The following is a 12,611-nucleotide window of genomic DNA, read 5'->3' on the forward strand; positions in this document are numbered from 1 at the left end:
GGCTTCATGTTGTTTCTGGTCTCCCTGACAGAGTCTCTTAGGTATCTGAAGAGTAGTGCAGGAAGGCAGATCTTCACACCCTTGTGAATGCAATACAGAATGCACTTCTGATCTGCATTGATGTAATCAGAGGAGTTTGAGGCTGGGCGGTGGTGAATAGTTCCCAGAATGATCTTGAGCCACACTCTGAGGTTTTGATGCAGCTCTTTGTTCTTTGAAGGATTTCCTTCAGTGTTGGTTTTGAAGATGGTTGGATTGATTACTTCAGCAACGCGCCTTGATCTAGGGTTGATGTTGTAAATCCTTTTTCCTCCATCTTTCTCCATGTTCAACAAGGAAGCAATTGATTCTTCAGTGATTACTATCTTTACCCCCAAAACATAGGAAACGATGAAATGATCATCAGCATCTGCAAATCTCCAGAACTCCTTGATGAGAAGTGGGTAAACAGGGCCATAGAGCCTTTGGAAGTAGTTTCCCCAACCTTGTTGACGAAGTTCTTCAGTAAGATCAACTCCGTTTCTTCTCAAGTTGTCAAAGTCCACCAGTGTTTCACATAACACATCCAATCCCTCAAAGGGAGTTGCTAGGTTGATGTGAGGTAAACGATCAAGGATATGGGGTTCCTTGTATACTGGAGTTGTGGAAACGCCTGTAACCATTGGAGTTGAAATGCTTGAAGTTTGGGCAGTGGTGGTGGATTCCATTTGTTGAGAGAAATTGAAAACTTCTTGTTGTTGAGCATCCATAGTTGAAGAAGAAGATGAAGAGTTTGCAGTTTGCAGAAATGCTTCAGAGAGGTTTAGGGTTTTAGAGAGGGTTTGAGAGTGAGTGAGAGTGATAAGTGTGTGAGAAGTGAGAAAAGTGTTTAAATACCCTAAGTTAAAACACATGCAAAACGACACACAATATTGCGTTAGCACAAAGCTCAAGTAAGCACGCTTGGGGGAGAAATGATTAAGGCTAATTAATGAATGTCTAATCCCAACAGTATGCACACTGCTCGAGGAGATCTCAAACGTTTCCCTTTGATTTTCTTCTGGACAGCTGTCTAGAAGTTCTAGGGTTGGACGCTAAGTGCTCCACGTGTTGATGTATCTGATCTTCAGGAATACCAAAGGATTGGTTCCTGGAGATTTCTAACTCAGATATCTTCTTAACTTGGTAGAAGTATCAGAGTCAGAGGCAGAAACACATTTGTTTATGTCAGAGTCTCATTTTTCATTTTCAGAGCCACACTTCATTCTGGACAATTTTGAATGTTCAGATTTTCTAAGATAAAAAGAAATCTATCTTCAGCTAGAGGCTTAGTAAAGATATCTGCCCATTGATGATCTGTATCAATGAACTTTAATGTTACTATCCCTTTCTGAACATAGTCTTTGATAAAATGATGTTTTATTTCAATGTGTTTAGCTCTGGAATGTAGAATGGGATTCTTACTTAGACAAATGGCAGCAGTATTATCACAGAAGATAGGAATGTTACTCTCAAAAATTTGCAGATCTTCTAACTGATGCTTCATCCAGAGCATCTGAGTTGTGCACAGTGATGCTGAGATATATTCTGCTTCTGCAGTTGATAGAGCGATAGTTGACTGTCTTTTGCTAGCCCAGGAGATTAGATTGTTTCCCAGAAGCTGGCAATTTCCAGATGTGCTTTTTCGTTCTAGTCTATCTCCTGCATAATCTGCATCACAGTAACCAGAAAGTCTATACTCTGATGTTTTCTTATACATCAGGCCCAGGTTAGGAGTTCCTTTCAGATACTTAAGAATTCTCTTAACTGCTGTTAAATGAGATTCTCTAGGATCTGATTGGAATCTGGCACAGAGACAGACACTAAAGAGAATATCAGGACGAGTAGCAGTCAGATAGAGAAGAGAGCCTATCATACCTCGATAGAGCTTCTGACAAACCTTTGAGCTTACTTCTTCTTTTTCAAGAATGCATGTTGGATGCATTGGAGTTTTTTAGAGTTGCAGTTAGCCATGTCAAATTTCTTCAGAACATCTTTAATATATTTGCTTTGATGAACATATGTAACTTCTGAAGTTTGGTTAATTTGAATTCCCAGAAAGAACTTTAGTTCTTGCATTAGACTCATTTCAAATTCTGCCTGCATTAACTTAGAGAATTCTTGACAAACAGAGGCGTTAACTGAACCAAAAATAATATCATCAACGTATATCTGGCATATCATGAGATCATTGTTAAGGTTCTTACAGAAAAGTGTGGAGTCAACTTTCCCTCTGATAAAATTGTGTTCCAGAAGAAAATTGCTTAAACGTTCGTACCAAGCTCTGGGAGCTTGTTTAAGTCCATATAAAGATTTTTTAAGTTTAAAAACATGTTCTGGAAAGTTTGGATTTTCAAAACCTGGAGGTTCGTTGACATACACTTCTTCTAATATATAACCATTAAGGAATGCACTCTTGACATCCATTTGATATAATTTAATAGAATGGTTAATATCAAAAGATACAAGAAGACGAATAGATTCTAACCTTGCGACTGGAGCAAAAGTTTCATTATAATCAATACCTTCTTGTTGACTATAACCTTGAGCTACCAGTCGAGCTTTGTTTCTGACGACTTCTCCTTTCTCATTCAGCTTGTTTCTGAATACCCATCTGGTTCCAATAACGTGAGTGCCTCTGGGCTTTGGAACAAGATCCCATACATCATTCTTTGTGAATTGATCTAATTCTTCTTGCATGGCTGAAACCCAGTCGTTATCTTGAAGTGCTTCATCACAGGACATAGGCTCAATCAGAGACACTAGTCCCAGAGGAGTATCTTCAGAGGTCCTGAAGGTAGATCTGGTTCTGACAGGTTCGTCCTTGTTTCCCAGAATCAAATCTTCAGATATCTTAATACGACTTTTGACTTTCTTTGGGATTTCTGGGGATTTTATTTCTTCAGAGTTCTGAATGACAATTGCTTCTGGAATTTTATCAGATCCTGCAAGAGTGATTTCTAAATCTGCAAAATTTTCAACTAGCTTTGACTTTTCAGGGTCAAGCTTATCATCAAATCTGACATGAATTGATTCTTCCACAATTTTGGTTTCTGTGTTGTATACTCTGTAGCCTTTAGAGCGTTCTGAGTATCCTAACATAATACCTTTCTGTGCTTTGGAATCAAACTTGTTCAGATGTTCTTTAGTGTTTAAAATAAAGCAAGAACATCTAAAAGGATGAAAATATGAAATGTTTGGTTTTCTTCCTTTACACAATTCATAGGGAGTCTTTTCTAGAATGGGTCTTATAGAGATTCTATTTTGAATGTAACACGCTGTGTTTACAGCTTCTGTCCAAAAATGCTTTGCCACATTAGTTTCATTGATCATGGTTCTGGCCATCTCTTGGAGTGTCCTATTCTTCCTCTCTACAACTCCATTTTGTTGTGGAGTTCTAGGGCAGGAGAAATCATGGGATATTCCATTAGAGTCAAATAATTCTTCAAAATCTTTGTTTTCAAATTCTCCACCATGATCACTTCTGACTCTAACAATTTTAGCATCAAATTCTTTTTGCACTTTGGAGCAGAAACTAGTGAATACAGAGTGAGACTCACTCTTGTGCTTTAGGAATTTTACCCATGTCCAGCGACTGTAATCATCAACAATGACTAGTCCATACTTCTTTCCATTAACTGATGCTGTTTTCACAGGACCAAATAAGTCAATGTGAAGAAGTTCCAGAGGCTTAGAGGTAGAAACAACATTTTTCTTTTTAAAGGATGTTTTTGAAAATTTTCCTTTCTGACATGCTTCACACAGAGCATCTGAAGAAAACTTCAGTTTAGGTAGGCCTCTGACTAACTCGAGTTTAGTTAGCTGAGAAAGTTTCCTCATGCTAATGTGGCCCAAGCGTCTATGCCATACCCATTGCTCTTCGTGAACCGACATCAGACATTTAACATTTTGTTCTTTTAAATCAGAAAGATTAATTTTATAAATGTTGTTTTTCCTCTTGCCTGTGAAAAGGACAGAGCCATCGTTTTGATTAATGGCTTTACATGTTTTTTGATTAAAGATTACATCATAACCGTTATCACTTAATTGACTTATGGATAATAAGTTATGCATTAATCCTTCTACATAAAGGACCTCAGATATAGAGGGAAGAGTACCATTACCAATAGTTCCGGAGCCTCTGATCCTTCCTTTCTGATCTCCTCCGAAGCCTACAAATCTAGCGTCTTTAAGTTCCAGACTTTGGAACATAGACTTTCTTCCCGTCATGTGTCGCGAGCATCCAGAGTCCAGGTACCATGACTGGTGTCTGAACTTTGCTGCATAGGATATCTGCAACATAGACAATCTTATCCTTTGGTACCCAGAATCTCTTGGGTCCTTTCAGATTAGTTTTCCCAGAGTTTCTTATAACTTTGGGTTTTCTAGCATTTTTAAATTTTTGTTCTTGTGTGTGTGTATAGTGATATGAAAAGGGAGACTTAAGTTGGTTACTGGTAGAAGTTTTATCTTCCTTAGGATCATACCCAATTCCCTTTTTATTGTTCTGACTTACTCCATAAATCATGGATGCCATAATACTCCTATCTATCCCATTTTTCAGAAATTCTTGAAAGGCTTCTTCGTATTTATAAATTATTTTATTTGAAGTTTGTGGTGCTTGAGACAACGCTTCTTCTAATTCTAAGCTTTTTCTCTTTGCTCCATCTCTTTCTAATGTTAAAGATCTAATAGTATCTTCTCGTGCTAGAATTGTCATCTCAAGTTCACTACATTCTTCAAATTTTACTTTAAGACAACCTTTAATGTTTTTAAACTTTTGTTTTAATTTCTGATATGAGCTAAGAGTTTCTGACAAACAAGATTCTAGATCAGATCGAGAAAGTTCAGAAAATACCTCTTCAGATTCTTCATCTGAGCTACTCCTGGATGTGGTAGCCATAAGTGCCACGTTGGCCTGTTCATCAGAGTCAGATTCTGATGATCCAGATTCACTATCATCCTAGGTAGCCATCAGTCCTTTCTTTGTCCTGAAGGTATTTTTCTTGAAGCTTTCTTTTCTAGAGTTGTCTTTCTTTAGCTTGGGACATTCATTCCTGTAATGACCTGTTTCTTTACATTCATAACAAGTAATATCTTTGTTAGATTTACCTTTTGAAGTTGATTCTGATCGATCCCCTCTGGGTCTTGGTCTTCTGAAGTTGTTGTTCCTCTTTTTCCAGAGTTGCTTAACTCTTCTGGTTAGTAGGGACAATTCTTCTTCATCATCAGAATCTTCTGGTTCAGAGTCGTCAGCATCTTCAGTTTCTGCCTGGAGAGCTTTGGTTCTGTCAGGTTTGCGTCTTTCAGGTATGGACTTTAATGCTACAGACTGTTCCTTTTCTGAGGCTCATCTTCCTCTAGTTCTATCTCATGGCTTCTGAGGGAACTGACAAGTTCTTCAAGGCTGATATTGTTCAGATCCTTTGACAGTTTCAGAGCAGTAACCATAGGTCTCCATTTCTTTGGCAGACTTCTGACTATCTTTTTGACGTGATCTGCAGTTGTATATCCTTTGTCTAGAACCTTGAGACCTGCAATAAGAGTTTGGAATCTAGAGAACATAGCCTCTATAGCTTCGTCATCTTCCATTTTGAAGGCTTCATACTTCTGGATAAGCGCCAGAGCCTTTGTCTCTTTGACCTGAGAGTTTCCTTCATGAGTCATCTTCAGAGAGTCAAGTATATCTTTGGCTGTCTCTCTGTTGGTGATCTTTTCATATTCGTTGTACGATATAGCATTGAGAAGTATGGTTCTGGCCTTGTGGTGATTTTTGAAGACACGTTTCTGATCTTCTGACATCTTATTTCTGGGAACTTCAGCTCCATTTTCTAAGACTGGAGGTGTGTACCCATCTGTGACAATGTCCCAGAGGTCAGCATCATAATCCAGAAAGAAACTTTCAATTCTATCTTTCCAGTAGTCAAACTTCTCTCCATCAAAAACAGGAGGCTTAGCATTGTAACTATCTTTTTCATTTGAGTGGGCCATAGTTTTTCTCGTACTGGATCTCTCTACACTGTTAAGTGTTTGATTAGAAAATCAATAACAGAGCCGGAGCTCTGATACCAATTGAAGGTGAGAAAAACAAGAAAGGGGGGGTTTGAATTGTTTGGAAAATAAGCGCTTTTTCAAAATGAAAATCACACAAGTATTTTATACTGGTTCGCTTATAACACAAAACTACTCCAGTCCACCCGGCCAAGGTGATTTCGCCTTCAACAAGGACTTAATCCACTAATCTTGAAAGATTGATTACAAACAACGTCTAAGAGAAAGATCTCTCAATCCTCTCAAGTATACAGACTACACAGAGTCACTTGAGGAAATAAACAAACAATAGATAAAAGATTTATGTAATCTAGAGTGTTTCTAAGAAAGCAAATATTACAATAGTAAGAACAAAAGTGATTCACGTTATAAGCAAAAGCTTCGTGAAGATTTAGAGAGCAAGAGTGTTTTCTTGAGCGTTGATGTTTCAGTATAATTTTTCTTTGTATGTTATATGCTGAATGTTGATTTGCAGTCCTTTATATAGAAGAGAAGTAGTGGTTGAAACTGGTGGATATTAAAATGAATTTACGCCATCACTTAAATAGCTTCTGCAGGATAACTTTCTCTCTTTGAAATGACTACTTACCACATATAGTATCTTCTTTATTGAAATTGGAGATTAACGTCGCTTTCTGTATTAGGAAATCCATTTGCAAATCTTTACTTGACTTTAACGTTACTCTTTCATAATTAGCAATTCCATGATCAGAGTCTTCGTGTATCTGAGAAACTTGGAGTCTTGCTTCTGATGTTGATCTCTTTTGGATTCTGATGGATTCTTCAGATAGCGCTGATAAGTTCTGGAGTTTAGAGATAGCGTTGATTAGAGTCAGAACTTCTAGAGCTTACTTCTTGTTCAGATGCTTCTGATACTTTGCTGTTTTGCTCAGAGTTAGACTTTCTTGAACGTGTTTCTACTTCAGATGCTTCTTATCTTCTGATAATTTGTATCTGATCTGGTTGTGTATCTGATGACATCATCAGATCTCTTCCTTCTTTCTTTAGAACCCTGCATACTTAGAAACTTTTCGTTAGGGTGCCATTTTTGGTTTCATCCTTTGTTATCATCAAAATCAAGGAATCTGTTGTAGAACAATTTTTGTTCTTACAGGGTATTCGTTACCATTAGAGATATTGACTAAATCCAACGTAAATCATACAAGTCGAGTCGCCACCTCACTTCTATTTATCCAAAGGAATGGTTAGAAAGCGAACAAAAACCTAAAAGTTTTATCGAATCAAAAACTAGTAAAAATGTCAGAGATCTGGGTAAGGGGGTTGGTTATGCAATGGGAAGGTATTAGGAACCCAAAGCATCCTAGGTACTCCTAGGGAGCCCTTTTCACATTTGTTGCAAAGGTTGTTGTTTTTTGTGAAAATTTATTTGTGCAAACATGATTGAAGGGATGAGAAAAGCGTGTATGTTTATCTAATGTACTACTTACTAAAAGAAGGGTCAAAAGAAAATGACTCGCACGGACGTTGCATCCACTGCATACGTATCTCATCTGAATCTGAGAATCAGAGTCTTCGTAGGCTACCTATGGGTTAAAGAGGAGTGTGCTCGGTAAGACATCACATCTTATGCCTACGTATCTCATCTGGGATGAGAATCAGAGCAAAACGTAGTTCGACCAACTACGGGGTAAGGGTTGTGTTTTGGGGTGAACGACGTTACTACGCAATCTACCGGATGCTCGACCTTTGGAGACTTACTCGCCTGTAGTAGAAGGAGATAACGTGTTCTTAGGAGAAGAAAAATCAATGAGTTTGGGGTGTTTAGGGATACTCATGCAAAAAGGCAGTCCTAGATGAAGGAACCGCGCTACCTTAAATGACATGCCACGAGAGGCTATACGAAACCTAAGAAATCGGTAACATGCGGGAAAAGTAAAAGGATCGAGAGATATACCGTACGGATAAAGATACGAAGTAACAACAATTAGATAAATAAGAAACCCAAAGACTCTTCCAAGCTAAACACCATCAAAGAAAGCGAGTCAGTACAGGTAATCGGAATAGACCTCTAGGTGGTACCCCACAAATAAAGTGGAACACCAGGCAAGCCATCTCTGCAAGAGTCATATGAGCCCTCACAAAACAAAACTCAACAAATAGGTTAGAGAAACAAGATAGGGTAATCAAGAGTTGCCCCCAAATCAAAATGTAACCACATGAATCATGCCATTAAAATTCACAAAAAACTCACAAAAAGCAACCAAGGGTAGGAGGCCTAAACCTCTTGTCAAACACATGTATCAAAAGGGTATCAAATTCACCCATAATACCTCATACATTAAGAACATTCAAATTAAAAGCATAAAGTAATGGGAATAAGGCAAACCTGACTGGAGAGGTCGAATGAAATTGAATTGCCCGGTTGGGTTTGCAAAGCAAACTGAGGGTTTATATGAGATGGAATTGGCTCTTTACAGATGAGTTCCCTTCAGTCTCTGGAGGTTGCTCTGAACTCTGTTAGCTCTTCTCTCACTATCTTTTTCCTGCCAGGGTAATAGGAATAGAATTGCCTTTTGTTTCACTGAAACTCTGAATTTATAACCTGATTTTTGTGGACCTATGGGCTCAAATGAGAGAGGCCCAAGTCCAAAATTTTTCTGTTATATTTTATTTATTTATTTATATATATATATATATATATATATATATATATATATATTCGTTTTTCGTTTTTCGTGTTTTTTATTTTTCGTTTTTCGTTTTTTTTTGGTTTTTTTTTTAAACACGTGGGCTTCGCCTAGCGAGCATGACAGTTCAAGAAATTCCTATGAGCGTAGGTGATTCTGGTGGCTTTTCTTGGGACTCGCTAGGCGACCCATTCTGCTCGCCTAGCGAGCATGACAGCTCATGAACAAACTTTTGCTCCTTCAAGATTAACGTTTTGATTTACGAATAGACCCCATTTGAACCTGTTGGAAGTATCTCAAGCCATTCCCTTGTGTTGACTGATCATCTAAATAGAACCCACAAAGTGTTTTGGATGATACTCAAGCTTCAAACAAAAGATGTTAGTGACACATTTTTGTGCTTTTGGTTAGTAAACAAAAGTAAGAGAAACAATGATGTATAATTCAAGCATGCTTGGTGATCTCAAACCAATCACAAGGAGTCCCACCCAAAGGCAAAGGGAACCAAGATGCTAAAGATCCTTGAGGCAATGCAAATGCAATGTTATGATGCCATGAGGGATCTTAGGGTCAAAATTGGGGTCTTACAGAAAGTGTGAAGACAAGGTTGATAGAGATGTTGTAGGTTTTTTTTTACATTTTCGCTTGGTCTTACCAATACATGCCTGGTCTCGATACAAATATTGTGGTGCATAGGCTACCTTTGAAAGAAAAGTGTCCACCTGTCAAGCAGAAACTTCGAAGGACGCGCCCAAATATGTCCAAGAAGATCAAAGATGAGGTTCAAAAGCAGTTTGACGCATGTTTTCTGGATGTTACTTTGTACCCTCCGTGGGTGGCTAATATCATTCATGTGCCTAAGAAGGATGGCAAGGTAAGGATGTGTATTGATTATCAGGATCTGAACAGAGCGAGTCCCAAGGATGATTTCCTGCTTCCTCATATTGATGTATTGGTGGATAACACTATACAATTCTCAATATTTTCTTTTATGGATGGGTTCTCTAGTTAAAATCAGACCAAAATGGCTCCGAAAGATCTGGAGAAGACCATGTTTATCACGCCTTGGGGAACCTTTTGCTATAAGGTAATTCCTTTCGGTTTGAAGAACGCTGGGGCAACTCTACCAGTGCGATATGATAACTCTCTTTCATGATATGATCCATAAAGAGATTGAGTGTTATGTGGATGATTTGATTGAGAAGTCCCATACGGAGGAAGAACACCTTGTCAACTTGCAAAAATTGTTTGAAAGACTGAGGAAATTCAGGTTGAGGTTGAATCCCAACAAGTGTACTTTCGGGGTAAGATCTAGCAAATTACTTGGCTTTCTGATAAGTGAAAGAGGAATTAAGGTTGATCCTGCAAAGATAAAATAAGTTCAAGATATGCTTGAACCAAGAACAGAAAAAGAAGTGCATTGTTTCTTGGGGAGATTGAACTACATTGCAAGGTTTATCTCTAATCTAACAGCCACTTGTGAACCAATGTTCAATTTATTGATAAAAGATTAGGTCGTCAGATGGAATGAAAATTGTCAAGAAGCGTTCGGAAGAATAAAAGGATACTTGCAAGAATCTTTAATCCTTATGCCTCCAGTGGAGGGAATACCGTTAATCATATACCTTACAGTCCTCGATGAGTCAATGGGGTGTGTATTAGGCCAACATGGCGAGTCTGGACGAAAAGAGCATGTAATATACTACCTGAGCAAAAAAGTATACCAACTGTGAAATCAAATATTCACTGCTCGAGAAAACTTGTTGCGCTCTGGCATGGGCTGCTCGCCGGTTGAGACAGTATATGTTGACTCACACTACCTTGTTGATCTCGAAGATGGACCCGATCAAGTATATTTTTGAGAAGCCTGCTCTCACGGGAAGGGTTTCCCATTGGCAAATGATTTTAACAGAGTGTGATATTCATTATACGACTCAAAAAGCCATCAATAGTAGTATAGTTGCTGATTACTTGGCTCATCAACCTATAGAGGATTATCAGTCGATGAAGTTTGAATTTCCTAACAAAGATGTATTATTTCTCAAACAATATTACAATAGACCAGACTCAGATGAAGGCCCGGAACCAGGATCGCGATGGACGCTCGTGTTAGACAGTGCTTCAAATGCTTTGGGAAACAGTGTCGGAGTTATCATTACTTCTCCCACGGGTTTTCATATTCCTTTCACTACCAGAATCTATTTTGATTGCACAAACAACATGGCCGGGTATGAAGCTTGCATATATGGGATAAAAGCATCTATTGACTTGAGAATCAAATATTTGAACGTATATGGGGACTCAGCTCTAGTTATCATCCAAATCAAAGGAGAGTGGGATACAAGACACCCAAATCTGATTCCATACCAGGAGCATGTATTGAAGTTGATTCCATATTTTGAAGAGATCATGTTCGACCATATCTCAAGGGAAGAGAATCACTTAGCAGACGCACTGGATACTCTTGCATTCATGTTCAAAGTTAAGTGGGCAAATGAGGCCCATTCCATCAGCATTATGAGGTTGGATGAGCCGACATTTTTCTATATTGATGATGGAGTGCGAGATGATAAACCTTGGTGTTATGATATCAAAATATACCTTAAGAAGAAAGAGTACCCGGAGGATGTATCTATCCCAGATAAGAAGACATTGAGGAAGTTATTTGCCAGGTTTTTCTTGAATGGTGATATGTTGTATAAGAGAAATCATGATTTTGTTTTGCTTAGATGCGTGGATAGACACGAAGCAGAAATGATTATTGAGGAGATTCATGAAGGTTCATTTGGAACCCATCCTAGTGGCCATTCCATGGCTAAGAAGATTTTGAGAGTAGGTTATTACTGGATGACCATGGAAACTGATTGCCACCTTCATACCAGATCATGTCACAAGTTCCAAATTTATGCTGACAAAGTGCATGTTCCTCCCGTGCCTTTGAACGTTCTGACTTCTCTGAAATTCTGGTGTAGTCAGTATTCAGATGTTCTACTTCAAATCATGACATCTGATCTAACATTGTACCTAATACAGCAAGACAGTTATTACACTCTGTACTAATGTGCACCCTTTCACAGTGTCACATCATCTCCTTCTATGTCATCCTAGAATGGAGGAACAATTAGTTATGTGCACCATAACATTCACTACTGTTGTTTTCCTACACAGTTATCAGCACGATGTCTCAATCCTGTTTTGGACATCACCTGTTACATTGTTCCAGTTTGTTGGTCATGTACTTGTATTTCCTAGATTAAAGGTTGTAACAAGTTAAACTAATCTCCACTTATTAAGGAGCTAACAAATAGATTATTTGTTAGGTTCATTAATTGTAGCTTAGTTATTAGTTTCCTAGATTTTAGATCAGCTGGTGGATTCCTGAAGAATAGCCTGAGAAAAATCATGAAACAGAAAAACTAACCATCCAACAATATAGCATATGCTGTCAGGAATGAATGTCACAACATTCCGTTTGACATCCAAGTCCAGAACCATATGCTCAGTCTGTTTAGTTCCTGAACACAGACTGCTAAATTTGATGTACTGTAAAAGACCAACCAGTCTCTACTTCAGTATCAGCTTACTGAAAGAACTGTCAAGACATCCAGTTTGACAATTTCACACTGCTCTTTTGGCCAAGTCTGATATGCTTTTTAAAACCAGACTTCACTACATACTGAACTGAATTCATCAGCTTATTAAATAGTATGTGCTGTTGTTGATGAATGTCAAAACATTCTGATTGACATTCCAACAGAAGGCTATGTATCAGGTTTGTTATTAACTTGATTGGCAGACTGTAACACAACCTGAATTATGGCAGACATGATTATAACATGCAGTAGGTAAACAAACACAGGAAATTGTTAACCCAGTTCAGTCCAACATGACCTA

The sequence above is a fragment of the Lathyrus oleraceus genome, chromosome 5 (genome assembly GCF_024323335.1).
Source record: "Lathyrus oleraceus cultivar Zhongwan6 chromosome 5, CAAS_Psat_ZW6_1.0, whole genome shotgun sequence".
NCBI lineage: Eukaryota > Viridiplantae > Streptophyta > Magnoliopsida > Fabales > Fabaceae > Lathyrus > Lathyrus oleraceus.